Source organism: Silene latifolia, chromosome 11 (genome assembly GCF_048544455.1).
Source record: "Silene latifolia isolate original U9 population chromosome 11, ASM4854445v1, whole genome shotgun sequence".
NCBI classification, from domain to species: Eukaryota; Viridiplantae; Streptophyta; class Magnoliopsida; order Caryophyllales; family Caryophyllaceae; genus Silene; species Silene latifolia.
The window spans coordinates 6510820-6526931 of NC_133536.1; the positions used below are offsets into that span (position 1 = coordinate 6510820).

Consider the following 16112-nt stretch of genomic DNA (forward strand, 5'->3'; position numbering starts at 1 on the left):
TTTATGCCATAACCAAGGATCATTGTTCATTACACTCATGCAAGACATGGTGTGACCGGATAGAGAGTTCAAATTAGTTAAGTAAACATCTTTGACACGTCTTCCTTCGAGTATTAGTTCATTAGTAGTGGCATCAAAAATTCGACACATATTGGCACGAAATTCAACAACATTACCCTTATCACAAAGTTGAGAAATGCTAAGGAGATTATGTTTCAAACCTTTGAGAAGCCGCACATTGTCGACACAAAGTAAGGATGACTTACCAACTTTTCCAATACCAATTAATTCACCTTTCTTGTTGTCACCAAACCTTACCGTGCCACCATCATATGCTTTAAGTGAGAGGAATTGGCTTCTATCACCCGTCATGTGACGAGAGCATCCACTATCCAAGTACCAATTGCGGCCGCCTCTCACCAAGCCCTACACAAGATTAGTTTTTGAGTTTAGGAACCCAAATAAATTTGGGTCCCTTTTTGTGATCAACATAACTTGTGGTGTCTTCCTCAATGTTCATTTCTTTTAATGTTTTGGTGTTCTTATCAATGTCATCAAATCGTTTTGTACATCCGTTAAAAACATGACCATTGTCACCACAATAATTGCAAATGATGTATTCGGGAAGACCCACGTATTTTCTTCCTCTAAAATCAGTTTTAGGCTTCTGGATGCAACAGTCAGTCTGACCGTTCCATTTGAAGCCCAAACCGGCAGTTTTATCACATTTCTCGGTTTGATTCGTGAGGAAATTTAACACGGTTTGACTTCCTTCCCACTTTTCAGTGATGCTCTTAGCATTAACAAGTTCATTGGTCAAGTCTTTGACACGTGAGAGGAGATGCAAATTCTTTTCTTTTTCTCTTTTGAGTTCATCATTGTTGACACTTTCAATGGACAATCTTTTCTCAACAATGAAGTCATGGGTGTGGTTGTTGAGTTTAGACACGAGATATATGATTCTTTCTTTGGACTCTTCATATTTAGATGTCATCTCGTCAAGTCTTTTGTTTAGATCAACGACTTCATCGGATCTATGGTGAGGAGAAGAGCTAGAAGAGCTACATTCGGGCATACCTTTTTGAAAGAAGGTAAGCCTATCATGGAGATCTTCTATTTCATTCTTGAGACAAACAACCTCACTCTTAAGGCACTCGTTTTCATTTTCCAACCATTCACTCTTTCTTTTAGACTTGTCTAAATCATGGTCAGAAGCAACAGTCTTAGACACTGTTTCTCTTAAGTCTACAACTTCAACTACAAGGTCATAGATCTCATTTTCAAGATCATCTTTGACCTTCAAAAGATCATCACGTTCCTTGGTTAGTGAGGAAACTTGCATCACCAAGGTAGTGTTGACATTTTCAAGGTCGGAGACGTCCGTGGGTGTCGACCTAAGACGCTCTAGTTCTTTAGTCAAGTGTTTGTTTAACTTGTTGACTCTTTTAACTTCATTATATGCCTCAGAGGTGACAGTGACGCAGTCTGTTGCTTTTAGTTCATTTTTCAGATTAAAGTTCTCTTGAGCAATTTCCTCAATCTCATTTTGCATTACCTCAAGCTTATCATTTTGAAACCGACATGTAACGCCCCGTAATTTCGGATCATTAATATATTTCGAAAATAATTAATTAATCAAGTAAAATTTGACATTAATGTATTTAAAGTAAAAATAATTCAAAGAAATATAATTTTATTATATTTTGAAGAAAAGTATTTATTTTGATAGTTTTGAAATGTTTAAAAATAGTTTAAACCGTGTAAAACAGTTTAATTCGAAATAAGGGCGTATCGGAGGGAAAATGACAATTCGTTTGAACGTTGGGTAAACGAATTTGGAAATGGGTCGTATGAATACTCAATTTTATTGTAATCTCGTGTTTAAAGACTTTGGTCTTGACGGAATTTGCATTTGACTTACGGATTTAATTATTATTGAAACAAGTCAAACCCGACTCGTAAAAATCCCGACTAATAATCCCGCACTTCCTTTTTCCTCCTTTCTTTTCCTCTTACACGGCACCCTCCCCCTTTCTTTTCTTTCTTTTTCTGATTTTCTTACTTACTTCTTCTTCTACCTTCCAACAAACACCATTTTCCATTTTCAAGCTCATTTTCGTCACATTTTCTTCGTTTCTTATCGGTTTTTCGCGAAATTTACCTTTCCGGAATCCCCTCGTCGCGATCTACAACTTGGTACAATTTAATTTCAGTTTTCTTGAAGTTGTTTTAAGACCAAATTTCGGTATTTTCGGTTTTATATGCTTATTATTGTGTTTTAATTGTTTATTTAGGTGAAGGATTGGAAGACGAGTTCGGGGACTCGTATATTGTAGAGGAAAGCGGATGGTTGCTAGTTAGGGTTTGGGTTTGAGGTGCTAATTGCTCTTTTTTCTAGCTTAAGGTAACATATTTCGAGTTACTCGACGAAAGATCGTCACATGTTTTTTATTTTTGTATGTTTTGTAATTTTTGTTGGTGTAGTAATTTTCACATGTTTAGAATGGTGGCATGCATGTCAATTGTAAGCTTAATTTATGCCTTTTGGTTAGTTTAAGTTAGGATATTAGTAATGGAACGATTAATTAATGATTAGATGATGTTAAAACGAGTTAAAATGAAGAAAAAACGGAAAAAAAAAGAGGAATAGAGTGACGGGCAGCAGGCCGGCAGGCCGTGGCAGGCCCACGGCTAGCCCACGGCTGACCCGGGTCGGTCCGTTGCTTGTTTCGTGGTATTCCAAGCTTTGTTCATCATTTTAGGTTGATTAATGTGATGATTAGTATAAGTAACAAGTGAGTAGTAATTTGAATTGAATCATTCTAGTAATAAAAAAAATATGTTAATGGTAAAATTGTGCTTATATTAATAGTTATCACATGTTAGGATAGATTACAAAATGAAATTGTAATTCATAGGCTCAAAATGAATTTTATAGCGATAATTGTAATGTTTTGTTGATTGTCTTGAAAAAAGCCGAGCCTTAGTCCCTTTGATCGATGCGATGTCGATTAATTGAGTGATTGGTCGACCGCAATTTGACCCGTACTGTCCGCAGGTGGGGTTGCGGGTAAAAATTCGGTTGAATGATTTAGATAATCGGCCTTTTTCTTGTTTTAGGTCATTTATTAAGCTTTAGTTCACATGTATAGCTTATTGAATTTAATAGCTTCTTATTTTGTAGTAATGGCCCTAGTTTCCCCTAAAGCCTTAAATATTGTTATAATTGCTAGGATTGGAAATTAGTATTGAATACTTATTGAGGAACTGTTGGTTTATCTATTTGAATAGACAATATTATATAGCCTTTTACATGATAGAATGTTAGAATTCATGTTGGTAAGTGGGACTTTTTGCCCTCTTATGGTTAAGTGGGTGTCTTAATTGACTTGTGTGGTGAGACGTGTGTGGTGTGGGCTAAAGTATTCAAGTGGGACTAGTCGGGACTAGGTCCTAGGTGAGTATTTCGGCCTTCATCATAGATAGGTCTTTATAGTCTCTGACGAGTATATGTTCACCGCTTGATAGCCTTTGTGTTCCTGACTAGTGGATTTATATCCAAGTTGGGGCATGACCTCAGGTACTTATTTTGATAGTATGGGGTCAGCTTAAGTACTAGCCAACCCTTCGGTGGTGTCCTTAGGGTACTCACTTCACTTTGTTTTAAAAAAAGTTGTGGGTCTTGGGTGCGGTGGTGTGTATCCGCATGTCTAGGTCTGCGCAGATTTTAGGCTAGGGTTGTGTTGTCTCTTGGCCATGTTTTCTTAATAGTAACCGCTGAGCCAAGATACCGGTTCGATTACCTTCCCTACCTCGTGGTATAGACTCGAGTTACAAAGTGACTATTGACCGTACTAAGAACTTATGCCTGTCTTTGATATATTGCCCTTTCTTGTATGGTGATTTTATGAATGTAATAGGTGAGATGTAAAGCGGATTCTGATTGATAAAGTTTGGATTACTATTTGAATTATATGATTCACATGATAGTTTAGTTTGGTCAGTTTAGGGGTCATTTGTTAGAATACATGATAAGTAAATGGTTTATCAAATTGTTTACATGTTACATTAATTTTGACGATTCGTGGTTGGGAGGACTCGAAGTTACTCCCCACCGAATTGTGGCTTTCGTGTTTGTATAAAATGCGATTGACGGTTGTGGATGCTTTGTTGGGGTCACAGACGAGCTAGTGAGCAAGGAACCTTGGACCTAGTTTTGGCTATTCTATTAGTAAACCTTTTACACTTTTGGTTTGTATATTATTTAAAGGGACATATGTCTCCCTTTTCTATTTTTGGTTTGTATCTTTATATTTCCGCGTCTTTAGTTATGTATGTAAATTAGTTTATCACCAATTTGTTGCGGGGTTTTTGACACTCTTTTTGAGTTGGATTGGTTGTGAATGGTTTAGGAAGAAAATTTTTTGAAATTGCAGGTTTTTGACTAGTTGAACCATTTACAAACATATCCTACCAGTTTTTCTGTAGAATTTACGCATTTAAGTAATTAGATAACGCTATTTTTTTAAGGGTGTCACAGTTGGTATCAGAGCCTATTGCTCCCGACGCACGTTTGTGCACCCCACTTAGAATCACTTGACCTTTAAATAATAAACTTGAGAGAAGGGTAGGATGGGTAGAATTAGGATTTTATGTGGTAGTCTGTTTGTGATTGCTAATTGTTAGGTTTGTTGATTGTTAGTTATTAGTTTTGGTGCCGCTAAAGGTTGGTTATGCCAAATGTAGAATGCTTCCACTTTCTTGATATTTCTTTTCGTATTCAGTGTATCTTACCTTAATCTTCCATTTTCGTTGGTCATTCGTCTTTCAAATTCCTCTTATCTCGCCTTGGTAACTACCTTTCAATTCTTTCTCCCGTTTCATCTTAGGTTCGTTTTCTTCTTATAATAAAGTCCATGTGGACACCTTCCTTTTATTCCGCAGGATAATTCCCTTGTTCAAGAGAACCCAGTTTTGAGAGAATGTATCATTGGAGGGCGTGAACGAGTGGAGAAATTGATTGTTTAAGGTTGGAGTTGTATAGGAGAATATAATTTGGGATCCTTTGGTTAGTCTTGTTAGTTGTGCTTGATATGAGAATTTAGTGAATTGAGAAATACCTTGGGATTTATGTCTATAGAGAGCTTGTTTGTTATAGATGATTAAGCATGGGTACTACCTTAGCACATAATATGGAATGAACCTAAGTTACTTCATTTGAGGGTCTCGATATTTCTTGTGGAGAATTAAAGGTATGATAGTTAGCCCTAATCCTTGTAGGCCTTGAAAGGAATACAATAGGACATTGATGTTGCTTAATGAATTGGTGTTGTACTTTGGAATTAGTTAGTTTGTTAAACCTTTTAAGTTGACCAAATCTAGTATAGAGTAGCCCTTGTTGACCTTTCGAAATTTGAGAACACGTGGTTGATCTTAGTAATCATATCTGGATTTGGGAATTATGGTGGAATGTTGTTCAATGTAGTTCGTGAGTTCAAGGATGTGATTCCAATTTATGGTATCGGAGACTAGAAGTATTAAGTGGTGAGGTGATATACTTGGGGATGACATAGTAAGTGAAGTTCAAGGACGAGAATTGTAAAGAAGATACTTTGGGACATGGGTGGTAACAAATGAATTTGTGTGGTGAATTGATTTTGGCTCTTAGAACCAATTGAGTTGAGGAATACCTACCATTGTGGAGTCCTTGTTAGTCTTATAATTTGGTAGACTTTTGGGGCTTTGTTGAGCAGCTTAGTGAAGTAACCTTATCATATCGATCATAAGCATTGATGAGTGTTTGGTAAGCGGGAACCCTTTCATTGTGCCGCTTCTATTCTCCTTTCCTTCTCTTTAACGATCGTTGAACCTTGTCTTTATGCTAAATTTTACGTATCTTCTTCTTTCCCGAGATATCTTCTTAACTCGAATACCTCTTATTTTTGTCAACCGTTATCTTTACGGTCTGACTCCTTAGTTTCCTAACTTGTCAGATGCATGCACCCTTCAGAAATGTTTTTGTTTTCTCTATTCCGTTATCACTCCTTACCTCCTTAGTATAGTTGGTACCACTTGACCATGTTTACAGAGTTTGTGAGATGTGATTTGAGGATATAGGTTTGACTAAGTAGCCGAGTTTGGGTTGGGCTTCCATAATCATTTTGGATATGAGGGTTTGATAGTGTATATGTTATCATGTGGGAAATGTTAAATGTGGGATTATTTGTTGGTTTTAGAGGGTGATATTGATTACTACGTGAAGTATGTTATGAGAGTGAGAGTAAGCTACATTGTTGGGAAGTCTTAGCACTTGTTTTGGTAACTAGAAAGGGTAATGGTTTTGGTTGACACCAATTGTTAGGTTAAAGAATATAGTTTCACTTATGGTTTTAGGAACTTTGAGGTGATAAAGTGTTGTTACAATTAAGACCTTGTTCCTTGGGAATTTGATGATAAGTAAGTTTTAGGATGTCAAATTTGAAAGAATATTCCTTGAGATGTTGATGACCATAAAGGTTTGGTTATGTGATTTGGTATTTTAGTTGACTCTTGAGAGTTCTTGAGTTAAGAGAGACTTAGTATTGAGAAGATTTTGTTAATCCTATAGTTCTATAGACCTTGAGGTCGCATTGAGTACTTGAGATGATGGGATGATGTTGTAGCTGAGTGTAGATCCACTTTTGGCAATCCTTAATAAGCAAAAGGATAGAAAACTTGAGATCCTATTGATTTTTCAGAGTTTGGGGTTGGTATGTTACTACCTTATTTTGAAATGAGAGACTTGTGGAATATTTGAAGAACTTTCTCTTGGAGTTTATAGCTTGGTATTTGGATTCTTGATTGAAGGTTTACTTTTTGAGGAAACCATAGATTGACACTAGTTGGATACGAATATAACTTTGTTGGAAGCCTTGACCTGAGGCTTGTGGAAGTTGTTTCTGGATGTTTGAGGATTTGGAACGATGAGATCACACTTATAGTGGAATACCTTGTTTCAGGGAATAGATTTGGATGAGGTAACATAAGCAATTGAGGAAATCCTTGGGAGTGATGTGGTTAAGAGTTTTGTTGTTAGGAAGTTTTTGGAACCGTTTTGGGTGTTGTTGTAGTTTGTGATAAAGGTGTCTGACATTTCCTTGTTGTCTGATTTTCCTTCTTCCTTGATTATGAGCGTTACCGCTCATACCTCTTTTCCTTACTTCATCATACTCCTCTCATAAGTTTGATGTTGGTAACCTATGAAACTCCATCTTTGACACCCATTTAGGTTCGACTTCAATTCTTACCTCATGAAACTCATATAGCTCTTTTGATTATTATTCTTATTATAGAACTTTAAACTAAAATTTTGAAAATGCTTTTATGATTTTCAATGATTTTAACATTAGTGAATGTTGAATCTCGTTGTTGGTGACGTCCCAATAATGAGTTTTCTCATTTATTGGTGTAGAAATATTTTTATATCTTGATATGAATATGGATGTTCTTGTCTGATCAACAAGAGTATCACCGTTTCATTGAAAAGATACCTATATTTTCTTATTGCTATAATTTCTCCTTCTAAGTTTCGAGGGCGAAACTTTTTAAAAGGAGGGGTGATTGTAACGCCCCGTAATTTCGGATCATTAATATATTTCGAAAATAATTAATTAATCAAGTAAAATTTGACATTAATGTATTTAAAGTAAAAATAATTCAAAGAAATATAATTTTATTATATTTTGAAGAAAAGTATTTATTTTGATAGTTTTGAAATGTTTAAAAATAGTTTAAACCGTGTAAAACAGTTTAATTCGAAATAAGGGCGTATCGGAGGGAAAATGACAATTCGTTTGAACGTTGGGTAAACGAATTTGGAAATGGGTCGTATGCATACTCAATTTTATTGTAATCTCGTGTTTAAAGACTTTGGTCTTGACGGAATTTGCATTTGACTTACGGATTTAATTATTATTGAAACAAGTCAAACCCGACTCGTAAAAATCCCGACTAATAATCCCGCACTTCCTTTTTCCTCCTTTCTTTTCCTCTTACACGGCACCCTCCCCCTTTCTTTTCTTTCTTTTTCTGATTTTCTTACTTACTTCTTCTTCTACCTTCCAACAAACACCATTTTCCATTTTCAAGCTCATTTTCGTCACATTTTCTTCGTTTCTTATCGGTTTTTCGCGAAATTTACCTTTCCGGAATCCCCTCGTCGCGATCTACAACTTGGTACAATTTAATTTCAGTTTTCTTGAAGTTGTTTTAAGACCAAATTTCGGTATTTTCGGTTTTATATGCTTATTATTGTGTTTTAATTGTTTATTTAGGTGAAGGATTGGAAGACGAGTTCGGGGACTCGTATATTGTAGAGGAAAACGGATGGTTGCTAGTTAGGGTTTGGGTTTGAGGTGCTAATTGCTCTTTTTTCTAGCTTAAGGTAACATATTTCGAGTTACTCGACGAAAGATCGTCACATGTTTTTGATTTTTGTATGTTTTGTTATTTTTGTTGGTGTAGTAATTTTCACATGTTTAGAATGGTGGCATGCATGTCAATTGTAAGCTTAATTTATGCCTTTTGGTTAGTTTAAGTTAGGATATTAGTAATGGAACGATTAATTAATGATTAGATGATGTTAAAACGAGTTAAAATGAAGAAAAAACGGAAAAAAAAAGAGGAATAGGGTGACGGGCAGCAGGCCGGCAGGCCGTGGCAGGCCCACGGCTAGCCCACGGCTGACCCGGGTCGGTCCGTTGCTTGTTTCGTGGTATTCCAAGCTTTGTTCATCATTTTAGGTTGATTAATGTGATGATTAGTATAAGTAACAAGTGAGTAGTAATTTGAATTGAATCATTCTAGTAATAAAAAAAATATGTTAATGGTAAAATTGTGCTTATATTAATAGTTATCACATGTTAGGATAGATTACAAAATGAAATTGTAATTCATAGGCTCAAAATGAATTTTATAGCGATAATTGTAATGTTTTGTTGATTGTGCCGAAAACTGAGCCTTAGTCCCTTTGACTGATGCGATGTCAGTTAATTGAGTGATTGGTCAGCCGCAATTTGACCCGTACCTGTCGCAGGGCTGGGGTTGCGGGTAAAAATTCGGTTGAATGATTTAGATAATCGGCCTTTTTCTTGTTTTAGGTCATTTATTAAGCTTTAGTTCACATGTATAGCTTATTGAATTTAATAGCTTCTTATTTTGTAGTAATGGCCCTAGTTTCCCCTAAAGCCTTAAATATTGTTATAATTGCTAGGATTGGAAATTAGTATTGAATACTTATTGAGGAACTGTTGGTTTATCTGCTGAATAGACAATATTATATAGCCTTTTACATGATAGAATGTTAGAATTCATGTTGGTAAGTGGGACTTTTTGCCCTCTTATGTTTAAGTGGGTGTCTTAATTGACTTGTGTGGTGAGACGTGTGTGGTGTGGGCTAAAGTATTCAAGCTGGGACTAGCTGGGACTAGGTCTTAGGTGAGTATTTCGGCCTTCATCATAGATAGGTCTTTATAGTCTCTGACGAGTATATATGTTCAACGCTTGATAGCCTTTGTGTTCCTGACTAGTGGATTTATATCCAAGTTGGGGCATGACCTCAGGTACTTATTTTGATAGTATGGGGTCAGCTTAAGTACTAGCCAACCCTTCGGTGGTGTCCTTAGGGTACTCACTTCACTTTGTTTTAAAAAAAGTTGTGGGTCTTGGGTGCGGTGGTGTGTATCCGCATGTCTAGGTCTCTTGATTTTAGGCTAGGGTTGTGTTGTCTCTTGGCCATGTTTTCTTAATAAATCAACCGAGCCAAGATACCGGTTCGATTACCTTCCCTACCTCGTGGTATAGACTCGAGTTACAAAGTGACTATTGACCGTACTAAGAACTTATGCCTGTCTTTGATATATTGCCCTTTCTTGTATGGTGATTTTATGAACTGTAATAGGTGAGATGTAAGCCGGTTACAGTTGATAAAGTTTGGATTACTATTTGAATTATATGATTCACATGATAGTTTAGTTTGGTCAGTTTAGGGGTCATTTGTTAGAATACATGATAAGTAAATGGTTTATCAAATTGTTTACATGTTACATTAATTTTGACGATTCGTGGCTGGGAGGACTCGAAGTTACTCCCCACTGAATTGTGGCTTTCGTGTTTGTATAAAATGCGATTGACAGGTTGTGGATGCTTTGTTGGGGTCACAGACGAGCTAGTGAGCAAGGAACCTTGGACCTAGTTTTGGCTATTCTATTAGTAAACCTTTTACACTTTTGGTTTGTATATTATTTAAAGGGACATATGTCTCCCTTTTCTATTTTTGGTTTGTATCTTTATATTTCCGCGTCTTTAGTTATGTATGTAAATTAGTTTATCAGCTGTTGCAGGGTTTTTGACACTCTTTTTGAGTTGGATTGGTTGTGAATGGTTTAGGAAGAAAATTTTTTGAAATTGCAGGTTTTTGACTAGTTGAACCATTTACAAACATATCCTACCAGTTTTTCTGTAGAATTTACGCATTTAAGTAATTAGATAACGCTATTTTTTTAAGGGTGTCACAGACACTTATCAAAAAGTTGGTCAAGAAGCTTACATACTTTCTCTTTGGAGTAAGTTCTAGCCTTGGCCTTTAGATGATTTACCTCGTTGTCGGAATCGGAGTCGGAATCGTCGGGGTTAGCCATGAGGCATCTTAAGTGTTCAAATTTTGAGGTTTTTGAGACTTTTTCTTTATCATGATTTGCAAGACACATTTTAGCCTCAAGTTCCTCCTCGATGAGTTCCTCATCTTCCTCGGAGTCGGACATTCCCCGTATAGCACTCATGACTCTATGTTTATAGTCTTTTTTAACCTTTTCTCTTCTTTCCTTAGATTTGATTTCTTCCCACTTGGGACATTCTTTAATTTGATGAGTTTTATCACCACATTTAAAGCATCCCACGGTGGAGGTAGGTCATTTCTTAAGAAAGCGTTTTATCGAGTAATTATTAGTGAACCTTTTGTTACCTTGTCCATTGACCAACCCGGCTAAGTTCCTTGTGAACATAGCAAACTCGTCTTCCTCCTCATCTTCTTCATCACTTGGAGAAGATGTGAGAGCGAGACTCTTTCCCTTTGATGACTCACTAGAATGCTTATCTAGGTTAAACTCGTGAGCCATTAGTGATCCCATTAGTTCATGAAGAGATAGGGTTGACAAGTCTTTAGCTTCCTCTATGGCGGTGACTTTAGGTTGCCATTTAGGGGTTAGACTACGAAGGATTTTTCGAATGATGTCCTCGGACTCGAAATTCCTTCCTGGACTTTTAAGCTCATTAATAATACAAGAAAAACGAGAAGAGAAACTATTTAAAGACTCGTCCTTTGACATTCTAAACATCTCATATTGTTGCATGAGAAGGTCAATACGGTGTTTTCGTACTTGGGACGTCCCTTCATAGGCAAGTACAAGGGAATCCCAAATAGCTTTTGCCGTAGGACATCCGGAGATTCGACTAACTTCCCCCTCACCAACACAACATTGAAGAATCGACATTGCTTTGGAATTCTTTTCGGCAAGCTTGAAGTCGTTCTCATTGTAATTTCTTTCCTCTTTTGTCTTGGTGAAACCGTTTAGAATATCGGTTTCCTCAATGGCAAAAGGTCCATTTTGGATGATGTTCCAACATTGATAATCGATACTTTTGATGTAATGTTCCATTTTGAGTTTCCACCATCCAAAATTCGAACCGGTAAAGACCGGGATCTTGGAGTGTTTCTCGGAATCCATTACCCACGAATCAAACTCTAAGGCGGTTAGCCTCGATCAAGAGCACGAGGCTCTGATACCAATTGTTGAGTTTATGGATTCAAGTACCTAAGAGGGGGAGGGGGTGAATTAGGTACTCTTTTAAAAATTTATAACTTCAACTTTATTGGATTAAAGTAAGTTAATAGAACAAAAGAGATTAGAGGATACTTTGAATAATATTGAAAGATTGAACAAGTATCACGATGAATGTTTGCTGAAGTATGAAAGCAACAATCATTCTGACTGTATCTATTTGTCTCAGTTTGTGGAATATGACTGCAGACCAAATGCGACAAAGATGATGATGAATTACTTCTAAGGTTAAGCAAAGCAAAGCAAAACAAACAAAGTAAATTGCAGCGGAAATAAAGTAAAAACAATGAACACGAGATTTTTGAATTGGTTCGGCAAATACTCAAGTGCCTACGTCCAATCTACCTTTTTATTACTTTCCTTTAGCGATCTACTCCGACAACTAAAAGACCCTTGTAATAAAAGACGCCAACCTACTCCGGTTGCAAAGCTAGTACAAGAACTACTCCGTTCTTATGACAAGCTAACTCGCAATCTACTCCGATTGCCAAGAGTTAAAGGACTACTCCGTCCTAGAACTCAACAACTCACAACCTACTCCGGTTGCCAAAGAGTTAAAGACTACTCCGTCCTAAACTCTACTAACACACTTAGAATGTTATAGGATCAAGTTTCCACTAACATATTCTTAACAAAGAATAGAGATGGACAACTTTTACAAGATCAACAATTCATAAGCAAGAGAGTTTAGTATAGAAAAGTAACAGTAGCCACGACTGTAGAAACTTGAAGACACTTGAAGACTTTTAAAAGTTTTTGCAAATAAACACAATTTTTAAGCTTTAAAAACGATTTGCAAAGATGAAAGAATTATTTCAGAAAAGTCTTAAGGATTTATGGAGAGGATGCACGATTTATATAGAGGAGGTGAGTGAAGGGGTTGCTAGGGTTTTGAAGGGTCAAAGACCTCACATGTGAAGGGCAATAGCAACCACCCAAAACTTGCACCAAAAAGGCCTCTTTTGCAAAGGCAAGAATAGGGAAAGATGGTTTGAAAGATATCCTTAAAAGCTCATGCAAATTCAGAAAACAAAGAGAGAAAAGACAAGTCACATGATGACAAGTTGACACTAAAATGGCAAAAAGCATTCTTTGTTTTCTTAAAGACTCAAAGGGTTGAATTTGCATAAAGAGGAAACATTTTGAAAATAATAATTCAAACCACTCTTTATTGAATACCATCTCCTTAATAAAAATCTGATTTTTTTATCTTTGAAAATAAGAGTCACGTGAAAGCTTTTGAAAGATAAAAAGGGACTTCAAGTTTCTCGAGTTGTGGCAACAATCCAAGCAGCTGTTTACTTGTAAAAGCAACAGTCGTCTGGACTGTTTCTATTACTCTAATATACTCTACTTTCTCACTTGTACATTAGATGACACATGACTTAATACAATGGGATTAATAACAACTTCAACACTTCTTAATCCATGCTTGATATGATCATATATCCTGAAAAGGTAAACTAAGAAGACACAAATCAAATGGGCATGTTATCATCAACATAAGGGACCCAACAAATTCCCCCTTTGATGATGACAAGCCCCAAACGAATGTATAAGCAATGTAAACACCTTAATTCAAGATTTTAAGCAAGCAAGATCAAATGATAGAGAAGGGACAATATTACCTTACCTAAGGCAAAAGTTAGAATCAAATTACCATGACAAATTTACATTGCCCCAAAACAAGAATCAAGCTAAGAAGGTTAGACAAGACATTAGTTTAATCAATAAGCAAAGAGATTCAAAGCATGAGTTTACCTTTTCCCCCTCTTGACATCATCAAACGGATAGGGATGTCAAAAGCATTAGAGTGCAGATATTTCACAAGAAAACACAAAAAAGACACATGGAATTGTGACAAGGTAACAAAGTCAACATAAACAAGGATTAAGCATAAGCTAACCAAAGTTCAACATAGCTAAACAAAGTTTAAAATACACCACCAAATGTCAAGATAACAAGCAAAGAAAATATTGTCTTAGAAAGGCACAACCGGTGGGACAAAATGAAAGGGTACGGATAAAAGGTTAATAGGCCGAGAGGGAAGGGAAAGGCTAAGGGGAGGAGGCTTGTTCACCATCCGAGCCACTACCCAAAGGATCATCATCCACAAGAGCATCATCACCAACTTCTTTTGTCGACACAAGGGTGGAAATGATATCCACCTCACCACGGATGAGGTCCATAGTAGAAGCAAGGGCCGAGATTGCCAAGTCCTTTTGACGAGCATCTTCCTTAAGCCACGCACCCAACTCATCCACGGCATTAAGCACTTCCCGCATACCACCCGTATTCACTTGACTTGATGACCCAACCTCCGGGTCCTTCTTAATTTTCACCGAAATTAATTCATCATTCTCAATTTTGATAAGCATCTTCCCCATTTGCCCATCACTCATAACATCACACATATCCAACGAACCCAAGCTAGTGTTCACTAAAACCCCTTGTGCCTTGAGCACAACCGATAACCACATTCCATAGGGCAAGTGAATCATGCTAGAAGAGGGTCTACGAAGTTTGGTTGAAATAAGATGAAAGCGTTTAAACATTAACCCAACTAGGTTCACCTTTTTGTGAGTTGCAATATGATAGATTAAATATTGTGAGGCTATGGTGAGTTTTCTCCGATCACCCGAGGGATAAAGAGACCGACAAAGCATATTGAAGATGATTCGAAGGGAAGGTGGGATTTGGGTATTGCTAATTGGACCAGGAGAGATGACTTTGGGACACACGGTTTGAGCAACATTAAGAGGTGAGGCATAAGGTAAAGCAACCCATGTTTCGGAGGGGAGTTTGTCATAACCTCCGGTGGGGATACCAAGGGCGGTAGTGGTTAGGAGGGGAGTTTGCCAGGAACTGCCTACTTTATTGGTTGCTTTTTGGGTGGCTTGTTGCTAGCCACCCTTGGTGACTCATCGCTAGGTCGAATTTGTATTTCATCCATGGTTATGTCTCTAGCTGCATTAGCCTCAGCGTTTTCTCCTAATATTTGGGTGTACTCGATTTTTCGATTTTTATGTGGGATTGGCCGCGCACCTATCGGAAGCTGTGGCCTGGTTCTGTTGTCGGAGACAGTTGGAAAGAGGTGGCCCCCCCGGAAACCATGATTATCTTCGCGGGTTTCTCTCTTGGGATGTTTAGCTTGACTGGTATTGCTTATCTAACCAGGGATTTTTCTTAGAGAACTCTGTATTTTTGGATTTCAATTCCTGGAATTATATGCACTATACTGTGTCATTTTTTTTTGTACGATTCTCCTAGATGGCTTTTCACGCAAGGCCGAGAAAAGGATGGCGTGGAGGTCTTAAGACACCTAGGAGGTATGAGACAAATTAGGTTGAACTTGCCAAACATCAACATAGAACAGAAGGCACCTACTACTAATCATTTCAGTTCTTTGAAGGCCATTTTCAGTAGACGATGGGATGTGAAACGATTGGTGGCATTGACGTTGCTTGCTTTTGGCATTGGACTTATGTATTTTGGCATGTTCTTGGGTGTCGAAAATTTGGGTTCCGATATTTATTTGACCTTAGTATTTCATGCATTGTTGTCCCTCTCTTCTGCTGTACTTACTTTCCTATGGTGGGCTCAACATTGTGATCGTAAGACCTCCTTGCTTGGCTTCTGCACTGTCAGTGGAGTGCTATGTATAGCCTTTTCTTTTATAGGCAAAGGTCACGGTATTGTGGTGATTGTGCTGGAGCTAGTGTCGTTGTTTTGGGCCTGTATGGCCTACAATTTGTTTTTAATGTACATGGTGGAGCTGTTTCCAACCTGCGTTAGAAGTTCGACTTTGTCTTTGGTAAGGCAGTTCATTACCTTAGGCTCAGTTTTTGATCCCGTGTTGGTTCTTCTGGGAGAGATTAATTTGATTTACTCTTATGGGGTTTACGGATTGGTAATGCTTCTCTGTGGATTTCTGGTCATATTTTTGCCAGAAACTAGGGGAAAAGTGCTCTGTGATACTATGGAGGAGCAAGAGTCTTTGGATTCTTAAAAGAAGGTTCTTTCTTGAGTTTTTTCTAGTTTCGAAACATTAGCCCTTCTTTTCTTTAATTGCCCTTGTGACAAAATAAATGAACTATCGGCGTGTCGGTGTAATATGTTTGTTGAATAAATGATAGTTTTGTGTGAAAGTGTAATATGAATCTTCTTCTAATCTGCCCTCTTAACACTATTTTTTGAGATCCTTGAGGCACTCACTATTGTTGTTGTAGATGATTA

At 37.2% G+C, this 16112-nt stretch overlaps 1 long non-coding RNA gene and 1 pseudogene across 2 annotated transcripts in view; both read left to right on the forward strand.

Moving 5' to 3' along the window:
* Positions 1 to 16112, forward strand: part of LOC141610822 (uncharacterized) — a 266728-nt gene that overhangs the window by 25093 nt on the left and 225523 nt on the right. The window contains exon 3 of one of the 2 annotated variants that reach the window (XR_012528418.1): positions 10173 to 10395. The exons of the other annotated variant lie outside the window; for it this stretch is intronic. This is a non-coding gene — a long non-coding RNA (uncharacterized LOC141610822). Of the gene's footprint in view, positions 1 to 10172; positions 10396 to 16112 lie in introns of those variants that run through there. 2 annotated transcript variants of the gene reach the window in all.
* LOC141612534 (organic cation/carnitine transporter 2-like) lies at positions 14550 to 16048 on the forward strand (annotated as a pseudogene).